Below are 16319 nucleotides of genomic sequence, written 5' to 3' on the forward strand. Positions count from 1 at the left end.
TTCATTTTATGTGTGTCCGGGTGGGTAGGGTGGGGGTGGGGGGATTGATGTAACATATTCAGTGCCTGTACATCATTGATTGTTGGTTTTCTGTTTGAGTGAAAATAAAATAAAAATTTGATAAAAAAAAAGGGTCTTTTGAGATGTATTAGTGTTTTGTACAGAACCCTTTTATAATCCACAAGCTTGACTTTAGCATACTCTTCTATAAACAATATTGAAAAGACATATGGGAAGAGATTCTTGTAATGATTCGATTTGTTCAGTCAGTCAGACTTTCTTAATGATACAACTATTGAGTTGTGGGGTCTCTGCACAGATATAATCACCCCCCACTTTTTAGGCATACTGTACATAAAATTTTGAGGGAAGAAACCTCCACAGAGTCAGAGCCTGCAGGTGGAGCCGGGGAGATGTAAGGTGGCAGTGAGCGTGGTGGTGACTTTAGAAGGCAAATGAGTGGTGAGTGTCTCCTGCTCTGTAAATAGATCTATAAGCAAAATGGAGAAATAAAATAAACCATTTTAAGAGGTGAGAGCAAGCATATAAAACAGCTTGAGATGTCCGCCTGAACTAGCTCAAAGGTGTTGCTTCATTTGGCAGTCATAAAAAGTACAGTAAAGAAGCCTTTTAATCAAGTAATGAAGTAATGCACCACATGATTTTAGTTCATGTGCTGCTCAAGTAGCATGTTTGAAAATGAGACAATAAATTCATTTATAAGCATTTGTTGCATAAAGAGGTACAGTGATTGCAAAAATTACACAAATATTGTTTTAAAGGAAAACTAATTACTTGAAGCTGTGTACTAATGCTGTGCATGAATGATAAACATCTAAATGAATAAATAAATGAATGATAAAAGTGTTTTTCTTGCTGCATGAGTACTATATCCCAGTCATTTGGAATTAAAGCCGTGGAGAAAATTGGTGGCGGAGCGACATGTAGCCAGGTAGACGTTTGAAAATCAGACAGCCCACAGTGAATCTGCTAGCTATGTCATGTAATCAAGAGGTGCCATCATAATCATTTTTGGCCTTTACTTTTTCTCTTTTTCATCCAAAGATGACTGGGATGGCTTCCACACACCCCTGCCACCCTGAATAGAAAGGGTCCAATTTTAGAACAACTGAAGAAACGACTGAAGAGAAGAAAAAATGGTTACACAGGAAGCAATAACCAAGCAAGAAAACGAGACCTTTGTTTAAGAGCAGCTGTGATGTCATTTCTCCAAAATGTTTAAAAATCTAAAGAATGAATGAATTAAAATGACAAGCAGGTTTTTCCATAAAGATAATGAGTCCTGGTGTTATAGAAGTTCCAGATTGTCTCTACCTCAAAAACATTAAATGAGCAATATTCTACATTTTATATTATGTGCTCATAGAATGAAGAAAAATGTTCAAACATGCAGGTTAAAATTCACTTTGGTGAAAAATGATGTGCAAGTCTTAGGAATCTGAATTTAATGGGAAACATGACATTTTTTTGGCCCATTTCCATCTCAGTTGCAGAAGTTACAGAGTTTTATTTACATTCGTGTTAATCTGAGCATATGGACCTTACTTGTCAAATAAAGATAATCTCTTTGATTTGCATTTTGGATATTATTATTTATTTTTATCTCTCTTTTCTTGTATCTGACTTATCTTTCCATGCCGCAGTCAAGGGGAGGCTGTAGCTGCAGGCCAGTCCGTGCTCTGTGTTAATCCTTCCTTCAGCTGGAGGGCCATTTAGAGTCTCCTCCAGGATTTAATTAAAAATTCTTGGTGTCCATGTGTTACATTGCACTTTGGTTTCTCTTTCTTTTAGACATGCACATGCATGCATACCCATGCTCTCACTAACATCTACAAAAATGTCTCTCCCTACACTTTTTCTTCACGTCCTTTGATGTCAGGCTTCAGTAAACTTATGTCATCGGATATCTCCTATGTCAGCATTTGCTCTTTAACCTCAGCCTCAAGTAATGGGGATTAATGCACATCATGCAACATCTTTTAACATTTTTTTAGCCCTGATAACATATTAGAGAAGAAAAAAAACACACAACAGAGAATATGTTTTTTTTGTCATTCCTCCTTCACAAATATGTATTGTTCTCTAAATGCACATGAAAGATTCATTTGGAGGAGATTATGACAAATTTCAGACAAGATAAACTGTTACAAAGTGGCTACATTACACCACTACTTAGTGATTGGAGGGGGGCATGTTACAATTTATTTGACTCTGCAACCTCAAAAGGTTGGTACAGTCTGAACAGTGTTGTGCAACAAAATACCTATTCATGCATGCAGTTTTATGAAAACAACAAAAGCTTGCAGAGGACTTACCGCCTCTATCATGCTCAAAAAGTCCCACAACTTGTTTTGTTTGACATGCAGCATCACTGTAAAAGCATGCCTCTGTCATTTGTGCTCATCAGCCAATAAGGACAGTTGATGAACATGAACATTTGTTTCCAATAAGAAATGGTACAGAGAGCTGGAATATAGTTCCTCCTCACGGTGAGTGTGGATTATCTTCCTTGGAGCAACACAGGCCCTCATTCATACTCCAGTCTTTATAACTGGCGAAAGAAAGACTAATTTGGGCGGAGGTTTTTCTTCTTTTTTTTTTTTGACGGCGGTTGGGGGGTGGGGGGTACGGGGGAGCTGTATTGTTTGCCTAATCCACAGTGACTGGGAAGTTGTACACTGTGCAAATAGTGCATATTTGAGCAGCTCTGTTCCAGAGTAAAGCCCCTTCTGCCCCAAACGTTGAGATAAGCATGTGGCTTGGTTTTGTTCATAAAGCATAGCCTTAACGACCTATTTCTAAGAAATCGCTTTTGTCTTCTACCAGGGCTGCGTCACAAATTGGGGGAAAAAAAAGTAATTATGAATAATTGTAGTGCTGTTGCAAAGACAGTTGTGGATCCTTATCTCCCATATCTCCCCTATGATACTTGTATCTGCAGGGAGCCACCGTGACAATATCTTTAACTGGAGCACAGATTGTATGGAGCGATAAAAGAAATACGGTTAAAAACAATATAAAATAGTTGTAGCAGCACTCAGTTCTCTGTTATTATACTTTACTTTGTTCTGCATTTTTCCTTCTGCTTTGTTACCTTGCTGTACCTGAGCTGCATGTTAAAGAGAGCCTTTCAGACAAAAGTTCAGATGAAGACATCTTTATTATTGCTTTGGTGTTAAAAAAAAAGAACATTGAAGTAAATCACTGTCGGGCTGCACTGTAGGGCAGTGATGATACCCTTTTCTGTTTTACTCCTCTGCTTCTTAGTTCGTGGAGAATTTTAGTGGGGCAACTGATGAATTAGTTTCTCTGACAGTTAGTTGGCAGTGAAATGCTTCGCCCTGTTTAACGTGGAGCAGCCAGGCTCATACGTGGCCCTGGGCTGCATGTGGAGTGTTTTGGTGATATGTCACTGAAAATCCAAAGGCTGTGCTGCACCGCCTTTTCCACATCTCCATGTTTCATTTCACATGCCCCAAGGCCGACTTTACTGTCTTGCCCATGTTTTGACTTTCAGATCAGTCAATCTCTTACATTACCATAGCAATGGTTTTTAAACACTGTGGATGTTCAGGCTCAGAACGTCAAACAGAGTTGCACCGAAAGGCTTGATAAGGACTGTGGGACCAACAGCTAAATCTGCTGTTTATTCTGCGCTGTTTTAAAGCTCAATAAATTCAGACAGCTGCAGCGGTTAGCACCATTGTGTTACCTTTTGAATAATTACGATAGATCTCTGTATCAGAACTTTAAAGGCTGTGCGCGGAGCCGAAGCCTTTCCTAATCTCCCTGTCATCTGCATAGAACTGCATAAAACTACTGCTCACAATGGTTGTGCAGATCAACACCAACAAAGCTAACTTGTCCAACAAAGTACTGCTTTATTTCTGCCACCCTTTAAAACACACAAGCTATAATCTACGGGGGGAGTGTTTGGATTTGAGGTCTGAATCTTTCAAAAGCAGCGCTCCCCTTTCTTCCCAATTCGCTGTATTGAGGAATTCCCTTATCTTGCCTCGCCAGTGGTGTACCATAGAAAAGAGCAGGCCGCTTCATTGTCAGCCCTTTAGAGTTTCAGTCCTGTTTGATAATATTTTCTGTGGGTCACTTGACATCCCCCCTCTCCTTCTTTCCCCCCCCCCATCCCTTTCATTGTTTGCCTCTTCCATTATTCCTCTAACCAAATTCAGGGTGTTTTGGGGATGTTTGGAAGGGGGATGGGGTGATATGGAGAAGTGGTTGAAGGGAGGATAGGGAAGTTTGTCATTAGTTTGAAGAGTGAAAAGATCCAGCCTGCCAGTAGCCAGCAAGGGTGAACCCAAAAGTCACAGAACCATATGGAGGCTCCTGACAATCAAATTACTTTTCTCTCACCTCTTTTTCCTCCCTCTTTTGTCTTTTTCTTTACTTAAATAAATTAGTGAAGACCTTTGTATTTTCAGACTCAAGGCAGGGAGGGCATGTCAAAGATGTGACCAAAGTCCACTGATCCTAATAAGTTAATAAAATAATGAGATCTTTCCATGTCCATCACACCTCTGAGAATTCTTCGGAAAATGCTTCGCGCTAAAGTGGGAAACCCTGAAGAAGTGAAGCCTTATATTGTTATAAGCCTTATGCAAAACATTGTGATGAGGCTTTTCGTGTTACTTAGTGTGCATTTGTTCCATATGAAATTGTATAAATATGTGTTTTACAGCTTTCAGCTGCTCCGATAATCTGACAAGCTAGATGTTTTGCCTGGCAGAGCGCAGGATTCTCTTGTGATGTTGATCTCTTGAATCTCAGGAGGATACAGCTGCTTTGACAAGGTGACGGCAAAGACAGAATCACATCAAATGATTTACTCTCCACAAAGATCTCGTCAGAATCGCATCTTATATAAAGGATGGTTGTTTCTGCACCTGTGGCAAAACGCTTTCACCATCTCCCTTAGGAAATGCTTCCATTTGCCATGGTTACAAGCTTCCTCCGTGTCATTTAAAAGGCAAGGTGAGCGGAGAATAGCCGGGGGTGTTTCATAGGACAGAGGGACGTGCACATGCTTCGGGGCAGAACTCACGCCAGAGTTGATGCCTGGGTGGCCAATTAGCAAAAAAGGAAAGAAAGACCCTGTGCCATCAACCAATGACGGCTGGGGGGAGGAAAGAAGTTTTTTTTGTGTCTTTTCCTCTCCCTTTCCTCCCTCCCTCTGTTCCTCTTTTACTCTCTTGCTCTGTCTGTCAACTTGGTGTCCACGGCAAAACTCCATCAGAATACCCAATGAGGATTACCAGACTGGAAGCAGTGGGATCTGTAGAATTGTGTGTGTGTGTCTGTTTCTGTGTGTTTATGCATGTATGCATGGCTGTGTGTGTGTGTGTGTGTGTGTGTGTGTGTGTGTGTGTGTGTGTGTGTGTGTGTGTGTGTGTGTGTGTGTGTGTGTGTGTGTGTGTGTCTCACTTGTTTGTTGAACAAAAATGTCCTAGTGTGTCCCCAGACAGACATTTGGCTGTGTCCCATCGGCCATAGAGGATTACAAACCCTCTCTTTGCCTCTTCACACTGGTCCACAGTGCTCCAGTCCCCCTGGCTAATGACCCAGTGAGAGACATTCATTCCTTCAAATAGACATCAGATCTGGGCTCATCCCTGATATTTCCCCTACAATGAACATTCAATCCTAGGGGCTGATTACCAGGAAACTCAGGAATAACACATTCAGATTCCTGAGACTTTCCTTATTAACTTTTGGTTTTAGTATACCTAAAATGATTTGCTGTTGCTGAAAAAGGCCTACACCTTATTTTAGGACCTTTATGCTTGCAGTTTCCATGCTTACAGGGCACCAAAGGTCTAAATGTATTAAAGCAAAGCCTATCTGAAACACGCTAGCTGACTGTGGTAGTGCAGGGGCTGGAAGAGTCTTCTTCCAGATTAGTGAGCTCCAGTTACTGTGGAGTTACACGTGTGAGCAGCTGCTGCAACGCCCGGAGAGATCAATAAGATGGTGGTTCAGGCACTGATGGCTTTGTTTCTCCCAGGCCTGCTCATTAATGATTTGGGAATAGATGGGGTGTAAGAGAGACCTGTGGCTACTTGTCTTCTTCTCTCCCTTGCTTCAGCCTTCTTGTTCTTGCTCTGCCCCTCCAGATATTCCTCTACACTGACGCCACGCAAAGTCATGAACCTGTTACCTCCAGCAGTAAGGCTTATTTGTACAAATCACACTAGAGTGGAATGCAGACAGTTACATGAGAAGCTCAATATATTTCCATCCAATGGTTCAGTTTAATTTATACCTTTAATATCATCCCTTGTTAACGTAAGAACAACGGGGGCTTCAGTTCTTATGTATGACTCCTACATTACTCACTGAATTATAATTTACCCTGCACGAATTTTATCCTGCATGCTATATCACATGTAAGACTAATACTCGCTGGCTTGCAGTATCCCAATTACCCTTTTCAGAAAAACAGTGTAAACCATTAAAATGTGATGCTGCTTCAGTTTAATTTTAAGAACAGCATGTGCAGAATGAGTGTGTCAGTGCTTTTGCAGAAGAGGCCCGTTTTAAGGACCCGAGGCCTGTTGAAATTGAGAATAAATAATGAGTGTGTGCCGGTGGCTGTGTGCACGGTAGTGTGCAAGCATGCAGTTTTGTGTATGTGTGTGAATATGTGCGTCCGGGTGCATGTTGAGGAGCGCGGGCCTGGAGTGGGGTGCTACTACTGCTCTTGGGTCTTTGTGGTTGTCTGTGAAGCGGGGTCGACCTTGTGGGGCTCTCCTCCGGGGCCCAAACAAAGCCAGTGCAGGATTATCCACCCCGGGACAAAGTGTGTGATTACCATGAGAAAACAGCCAGCTCCAGCCCCATAGGCAAGGACTGCCAGGCCTGCTGGAGAGGTGGGCCGCCACTCATTAGCTGCAGGGAGAGGCTGAATGCAGGCGCACACTCACTGCCATACACGCACGCAGGAAGACACAATGACAGACGCACGTAATGACTTGCATGCTCATGCTGTTACTTATGTGTGCATGCACGCTGTTCGTCGCTCAGTCATACACCGGTTTACAGAAGCAACTTCTCGTACCACGATCTCGTACATGCATACATGCATACATGCAAAAGGTGCACTGTTGTTGTGCTGTGCAAGAGAGGGAGCCGCAGGGCTCAGTCGGGGTGTGTCAAAGCAAAATGCATGATCTCTTTAAATCTGTTTAATAAAAAAAGACTGGATTGGATTCATCTACAAACAGCAATTCAGATTAAGTGATAGATCAACTACAATGAAGCACAGGTTAATACACTGAGCATCATTTACAATTTCTTAAATCTGTTTGTTCCATGAAGTCACTATGAAAACCCCAACCAGAGCCACAGGTCTTTGATAGAGTTGGCGTCTTAAGCCCCTGATCAGTGGATTTCCCACCTCTTCACTGAAGAGACTCTGTCTACCCTGGATTAAAGGGATGAGCTGATAGTCTCCTATCTCCTCATCCGTCCTTCTGTCTCTTCGGAGGAGGATGAGAGAAAGATGTCTTTTGTTGGCAAGAGGCAGCCCACTTGAGTTGAGCTTGAGAGGCTCTGCGCCGGAGGAGGTTTGCGGGAAGAGAGGTAAAGAAGGAGGAAGGATGAGAGGCATGATTACTGATGGGGATCTTTTTCAAAGGCGCCTACCAGGAGGCATCAATGCACAGAGGCCACAGGTTTACGTAACAAGTGAGAGAAGCAGAGATATTCTAAGTGTATTGTTTTAATTAGGTGGCAGCTCCCGGTCACTGGCGAGGTCAAGAGTTCGGACCACTGGCACTCTGACCCCTCGCTTGCTGCAGCACTTTTTTGTTTTCATCCACTTTATATTTCATTTCTATGTGTTTTACAACGTTTTGCTGTTTTACAACCTCTTTGTGTCATTGTTTTTCAAGACAGAAGCAGCAGTGGGGGGGTGGGGGGGTAGGGGGGTCTATCGCCAGAGACATATGTGTTACTAAAACCGTCTTCCCTTGCTTTATTTTTCTATAGATTTTTTTTACCCTTTCCTTCACTTTCATTCGCCCTTATAGTCCAGTCCTTCTGCATTTATCTTTTTTCGCTGTCCTTCATCTAATTTCCTGTTCTTCTTTCCCTCTCCAGGGTGGGAGACAGGTCACAGCTATTGAGGGATGGAAAGCCTGTCACATGCTTTGTTTTGGCCTTCAGCAGAACATACTTTCACAAGTTAACCTGGCAACTGCCTCTCCTCTTTTACCACCCTCCTGTAAACTGTTTGGGGGAATCGTGGTCCCCCTCCCCACACCACTATTCTCTAGCATCTCCGCTAAAGGTCACTATGACTTTTAATTTCCGTCCTGTGGGTATGATTCATGATTCGCTTTTCTATAAGGGGACTGTTGATGTTTATATTTGACTTCTAGACGATTTAAAATAAATTAAAATCTGATTGGATACACAGCTATTCATCTACCTTGAAAAGGCTGCCAAGGCAGTATTCGCTGAAACAGGAATTAGTGAATGTCATGAGAGAGAAATGAGTCCTGGTGCGGAGCTCTATAAATATTTGACTCCCTTTCCTTGAGCCCTCACGTGAAAGGAGGCTCTGCCTAGTCCTGTTCTCCTTACCAGAGGGAACAGGGTGGCAACACGTCTGATTAATAGGCTTAACGAGAACATAGATCATGTTTTTTGAGAGACCTAGAAAAAGTTTGGGCCTATCCTCTGTACTCTACTGAACATCTTATTCAGCAGTAAATTTAAACGTGTTCTCAGTGAAACATTACGCAGGTAAAGTCGCTTCTTCCAACATTCCTTTGCAGTTGCATGTCTTGAGCTCGACTGTGCTGAAAGCTATTTTCAAAAGACGGCAAGTTCTGAAGATCTGTGCAACACAAAGGTAGTGTTTTCAGAGGGCACGTGAATGGCCAAGATTCAGGGCAACGTGTTTCATTTTCATTATTTTTTTTTCTAAACTCGACGTACACCAACAAATCTCACTCCGGTTCTGCAGCTCAGTAAACAAACGGACCACAAACAGACATCACAAAGCTTGTAGCGCATTAAAAAAGGAGAAATAAATCCTATTCTTGACGTCTTTGATTCTACGTAGGTATGCAGAATCCTATTTATAGAGATGGTGTGCGCCAGCACGTTCCTGCAGCGGAGGCGGTTGGTTGTAGGTTTGTCATGTGTGACAAACCTTGGCCAAAAATTAATTTAAGATTAACCTTAAGGATGATATGTAAACGACAGTACAGGTTTACTGAAATTCTGGTCCCTTTTTCACATCCAGCTGGGAAACCTATGCATTTCCTCTTAACAGAGACGTCTCCCAACACTGGAGTTCCCATGAGCGTGTATGTATCTAAACATGAGCTCATCTGTGAGCATCACAGATGGCCTGAGGTCTCTTGGATGACATGACTCTCATTTATAACCATCAGGGGTGGATGCGGGACCCCCTTCTCTCCCTGCCTCTCTCTTCTTGTCACACACAGACACACATTCACACTAACAAATACACACAAACAGCATTCTACCTAGCAACGTTAAATGGTGAATGGCATCACACAACTCAGCGGCTCAGCTCCAGCCACGATTCAGCAGAGGTCTCGTTCGTGTTGATCTGCTGCTGTCCATAAGAGGGAGTATTTATATTTTAATTTTTTAATTTATTTTATTTAATTTAATAGGGACAATGCAGGTTTACATGTGATCACATTCACTCATTACAAACAAGCCAATGTGACTGATGTTCTGCATACAGAGATTATAGCTATTGCTAGTTTCCATCTCCTGTCCCTAGTTAGGCTTTTAGTAAAAGAAAACAAAAGAAAGGAGAAAAAGAATACAAAAATACATTCAATTTTCAACATGCAAAGCTATATCCTATTTACAACTCTCTATATCCTATTTACAACTCTCTATATCCTATTTACAACTCTCAGCTTGCAAGAGAGCAAGATATTTGCTCATCAGTCATCACAACCTCAGTATTTTGTTACTCCAGACCTCCACAGTTGGCTTATACTAAAAATATGAAACTGATTAAAGTTTCATTAATTTGTTCCCAGTGTTTATAGTGTTCAGTTAATATTTTGGAAAACTCATCTCATCTGTCTGTATTCAACAGTTGATGGATTTTTTTTTCCTCCAGTGAGGGAACTCAACAAGCTGTTGCCCCCGCATCCCCAAGCCCACCACCCACTCCACTCCACCATCCTATACATCAACACAGCAACCAGTGATCACTGAAGAAAAGGGATCATCTCCGTCTGGTGTGTTCCCTCGGCCCATTTAGCATAGGTCCCCACCCTGGGGCCTTCGGGCATGGCTCTGTGCCCTGACGGAGGAGTCTGGGGGAATGCACACCCTGCTGAATGCTTTCTAATGGCTCAGAATCATTTTTAATGAGCTTGAGGATGCTGAGCTCCGTATGGCGTTGTTCACCTGGGAAAATCGCAATCTGTGCGCCTGAAGACCGGACACAAGTGTGAGGCGTGCACACATACACACAACTTGAAACACTCATTCAAGTGGCTTTTTGCAGCCTCAGCACACTATTGTCCTTCGAGTGAATAGAACTGGAGCATGGTCAGTCACGGTTGCATTAAGGAGCTGTGAACTGAAAGTCTGTGTGTTTGTGCTGCTATGATCAATTTTGTGTTCATTGTCTCCAGTCTTAGAGAAATTCCTTTTACTTTAGTATGTCCCTTGGGATATACTCTGTATTTAACTGGAAATCTGGTGCCAGTACTGTAATACCTAGTATTCTTCATGCTTATTTCACTCCTTAATTAATAGCAATGGGTTCCTCTTCTCAGTCCTCAGGCTCTTCACACTTTAACAGTTTTCCTCACTGGAGTCTACTGAAGCAGCAGAGTCAATTTGGGCAATTTAGCACATCAATAATTTTCTATAGTGGCAGAAAAAACAGAGCAAAACCTATATTGGACGTCACTGATTGATGTTCAGGTGCAGTCAGGGAATACAGACTGTGTTTGCTAGGTGTGTCAACCATGTTTTTACACCTGCATGTATTTTGCTGCTGTTTGTTCACTCCTCAAGGCAAACTCAAAAAAACTTATATTGTGTAAGATCATCAACAGTTACATGTAGTTTTACAACACAAAGATTTACTCTCTTTTATTCTCCTACTGGGTCATTTTCTCCTTTTCTCTCCCATTATTACTTTGTTGAGTCCCTAAGTTGCCATGAATATTTTCAACAGAGGACTCAAACTATGGCTCAAATCTAAACAACAGTGCCTACATGAATAGGTCAGGTCCGGTTCTGCTCTTGAATGTTGTCTTTGCTTTATATCTTATGTCATCCCCTAATTTTATTGTATATCTTATTGTATTGTATTTATATTATTTTTTTAAAAGCCTCCTGTGGACAAGTGTTGCAAATTAGCATGTATGCTAAAACACTCAAACAGTGCATTTGGTTTGTCCTATGTTATTGTGATGTCCATACCAAATAAAGAAATATGATGTCCACTCATTGTTGATGTACGACTTAAAGTAGGACAACACAGTTACTTTGGGTGTTTTTTGCCAATAATACAGACTGGAAAACATGAAAGCTAGATAACTCTTCCTTAAATAATCAAATATTACTTCAAAGGAAATTAAAACAGTCCTTCGGGCTGCTTTAAACAAACAGACCTCATAATTGTTTAAGCAGAAGTCTACAAGGTTGTAACATTAAAGGAGAAACAGAACTGCCCATTGTGTTTCTCTGCTTCTCCTGCATAATACAATATATATACAATATATATATATATATATATATATATATATATATATATATATATACATACATATATATATATATATATATATATATATATGTATGTATATATATATATATATATATATATATATATATATATATATATATATATATATATATATATATATATATATATATATATATCAGTGACAAATAAACTGATGCCCATCAACAGCAATAAAAGTTCCATCTGCAGGTAAGAACATGGACAAGCTTGGACTTCTCTTAGGCCACAAAGGCAGGATGGCAGGATGGCAGGTGGAACACGGTCACCAATTTCTTTTTCTTTTCTCAACAGTAAAACAGTTGAATGCACATATCACAGACAAAATTTGAAAAAAAAGAAAAGAAAAGAAAAAAGTAATTCAAATGATGTCTTTGATGTGAACTCGTGTAAATCCTCCATTGATGTGCTCTCAGTCCCTCTTCACACCTGAGTTTTACGGTTCCTCTTCACAGAGCGTAAGTGATCCGGTCAGTGGAGCGTGGTGCCCCTCAGCTTGCAGGCCCCTGAGTCAGGAGTTCAGGGCCCTCGTGGCCCCCCGGAGGGAGTGCCCCTGGACACGAGGGGAGGAACAGGGCGGACCCCTTTGACAGCTCAACACACAAGGTTTGCTGGTGACCAAGGGGCCATCTAGGGGGCCTTGACTATACTGCTTTAGATAGCACCACACCCAGGTTCCATCCCCCAAGCCTCTGGGCCGTTGTTCCCTCAGAGAAGAGGGTGTGTTTGTAGGAGAGACCAGCCGAAGACAGGCACGGCCCGGGACAAAAGGTGCTGCTTTGGCCAGCACTGTTCTGCATGGTAGCGGCTGTATTCTTCTACCCCTTTTTTTTTGCCTTTTCTTTTCTTCGGGGTAGCTGCCTTTGTGGGAGAATGATGGAAGTTGGGGGGCAGATATGATGGATGGAACTGGGGGGCATGAACAAGCTGGGGGGGAGGCAGGCACACAGTACATTGGGGTAGAGGGGCCCGGCGTCGTGCTCCCTGTCTGAGAGGAACGTGCGAGGCATGGGGTGGCCTCGGGGACCCGGGCTGGGGGTGTACGGTCTTCATGCTACGTGTGTTTCATTTTGAACAAGTGGGAATGGAAACGGGGGGGAAGGGTGCTGGTTTTGGTGAAAAGGAGCGTGATAAACTAGATGTGGTGCTCTATGCGTAGATGAGGACATACTTGCGGAAGTCATTGCAGTTAGGGAGGTAAAGCAGGTGGTTCATTTGGTAAAAACAGGAGCATCTTTTACATGGGGGGGGGGGGGGTTGGTCCCCTTATGACTTGCTAAAAGTTCTTCACAAGTAGATTTGTTTGATTTGTTTTTCAAGTTGAAGATTAATGGGCACTACTGAAGAAAAAGAAAAATTTTATTCAAATGAGTGTGATTGCATCTCTGACCCCTGAACATTTCTCTAGCGAATGATATACGGTCCATATGTTTTACAGAAATGCACGTTGCAGTGCCCACTGCACTTGTAATGAGTGCTTGTATGTGTGAGTTCTGGGTGCTGCTGCATGCCCAGCTCAGTTCTCTCTGGGGGGGAGAAGACAGATGAGGGTGCAGAGCTGGGATGAAGCCACAATATTTCATCATGGACAGTATAAAGCCGGAGATATACTCTACGCACGTAACCTGCGTAGCCTGCGTAGCCTGCTTTGTGTCTGTTCATGCTCCACTGCGTACGTCGCGTACCACCCGAGTAGAGCCTGTCATACCGATGGTGACCGATAGGGGGCAGTAAGCAGAGCAACAGTTGGAAAAGCTACTTATATTAAGTAGCAGAAGTAGTAGCAGCAGCAGCGGTAGCAGATTAGAAAAACGAACACTTTTACAGGACAATATTGGATGATGTAGGAGATTATAACATCGTGTGAATGTGTATGAGTGTGTATGAATGTTTGTGGTGGTCGGAGGGGCCGTTTGGCGCGATATGGCAGCCACGCTTCCGTCAGTCTGCAGGACAGCTGAGCTGCGGCTACAGACGGAGCTACCACCGGGGAGAATGTGTGTGAATGAATAATGATCTCTGTAAAGCTCTGGGTGCCTAGAAGGAAGCTAAAGAAAACCATAACATTATTATTATTATTATTACTCTTTTTTTAATGTGTATTACTTATTTATATTACTGTTTTACCCCCTTCCCTGTGTGTGTGTGTGTGTGTGTGTGTACTTCTGCTACGTGAGTTTCCCCGTTGAGGGAGTTAATAAAGGACTATTTTATCTTATCTTATTATTATTGCTTATTATCAAAAGTGGATAGTCTTTCCAGACTAATTTATCCAGCATTCTCCTCACCCATCTCAACAAGAATGACGAAACAATAAATCCAGTTAATTTTAGGTTCATATGGAGAAGTAGATGTCAATATATAAGAAAGATTAACATGGTCAAAAAATGTATTGTTCCTAATATGATTCCAAGTCATTCAATAGTATTTTTATTGAAAAACAGAGTATTTAAAATAAAATAAGTCCCGTCAATTGACTCCTGGCTCCCGGCTCCGCTTCCTCCCGGCTCCGGGAGGCACCGAGGCTCGGCGCGTACCTCCGCCGGGGCTCGGTCGCCGGGGCTCGGTCGCCGGGGCTCGGCGGCCGGGGCTCGCCATCCGCGGTACTCCCGGGGACTCTAGTCCCGCAGCACCAGTGAGTATTTTGACCGGAGAGATTATAAAATACCGGACTTCGGCATATTTTACCGGACAACGGAAACCCTGGGGGGAAGTTAAATATTGCATAAATATATGCACGGGGAACTTTCTCCAGGGGAGAGCAGCATAATCGTGCCAGCCGGGATCAGACCGGGAACAGCGATACTAGCGGCCAGAGCGAGAACTGCAGGTCGCGTACGCGTTCAGTGTCTTTTTGAGAACGTGCACGTCGACGCGTCAAATATACGCAGGATACGCGAGACGTGACGTCACGCGTATCCTGCGTCTCGCGTACGCGTTCTGAACTGCAAGTATAAACGCGGCTTAAGACCACGGCTGAATAAATTGTTTACAATAATCCACTATCGTTTGGCCAACAACATTTAAAACCACACACATGGTGCGAGATGTCGCCATCAATTTTGAGGCTTCAGCTCAGTGTCCCTCCACTCGCATGTCTTTAATAATCTGCGCGACATCTTCCTGTTTATATCACTGCATTTTAAAGATGAGAAGAAAAACAGCAGCCCCAGGGGATCATCCTCCTCTGCTCGTCTCCTTACTGCACCTTGCACTGTGGAATTTCCCCTAAGCAGATCAATGACAACCATTTTCTCATGTCACTTCCCTCTCCCACTGTCCACCTTGCAATGTGGAATGTCTTAATCCATAGAGACACGCGGACTGGTTCTGAGGACCCTAGGAACACCTTCCAGTAATTTGCATCTAAATAAAAAGCTCACTTCACAGTTTCATAACTCAAATGAAATTAAAAATCACAGGTTGTTACAAAAACTAAATTTAACGTCAAATATACACTTTTTTTTTTTTTTTAGTAGCAGCACATTTAGCATCTCCTACTTCTTTATTTTGTGGTGCAGTTACTGGTTTGAGGTGATTTCGATTGTTGAGGTCACTGAATGGAGCCCATCAGTTACAGTAGCAACCTCATTCCACTCCTACTGTAGTCCTTCAGATTAAGTGGAGCTCTTTGTTAACGCATACAGACCACCTGCTGCATGACAAAACGCCCATACGACACACTTTTACTTTCTCTCACCAAGACAGATTTCTAACCTCCTGGAGCCTCAAAGATAGCAACGAAACAAAGAGAAAATCCGGATAGGTGTCAATCTTCTGCCCATCAGATACCGGAGAGGGCCTGGCGACCTGCTGGCAACCCGGCGGAGCACCGAGATCAGTGTCTGGCAGCATGCTGCTTGTCCAAAGCAGGCAGGCTGGTGGCTGTCACCCAGTGCCCAGAGAGAGACATCCTCTTAGGGCTGGGACAAAGGTGCCTGGTCCTCAGGGATTACCCATTAGCATGCTATTTTGTGTGTTTAACACTGGCCTGAATGGAAGGACAAGAGCCAACACCCCGGTCTATTCTTAGGTAGGGAAGTGTTACTGTTTCAGCTGCTAAGGCTGCTCTGACTTATGCATATTTATGCATACGTGCATATATTTTATTTCTATCGGTATGCTCTCTACCTTTGTTATTTTCGTTAAATGTTATATTGTCACACTTACAGTGTGAAATTAGGCTCTATTTTAAACTCTTGTTTCTGTTTATTAGGCAGTTTAAAAATGTATTTTCTAATAAATGTGTCATGAACATGATTATTATTTTACTCTCATCATTGTGACCAAATCACCTCTTAAATTTATACACTGGATGAGTGATTAAAGCTGACATTCACTGATTGAGGAGCAAAAACAAAACGCAAAAAAGCAAAACAACTATTTCGTTTGCTGTTTAGATTAGATTAGATTATCCTTTATTTCTCCTTCAATGGGGAAACCCACATTGTTCAGCAGCAGTACACTTAACACACACATGCAAGGGAGGGGTAAAAAGGTAAGAAAGTAAAAATATATA

This window comes from Cololabis saira, chromosome 5 (assembly GCF_033807715.1).
Source record: "Cololabis saira isolate AMF1-May2022 chromosome 5, fColSai1.1, whole genome shotgun sequence".
NCBI classification, from domain to species: domain Eukaryota; kingdom Metazoa; phylum Chordata; class Actinopteri; order Beloniformes; family Belonidae; genus Cololabis; species Cololabis saira.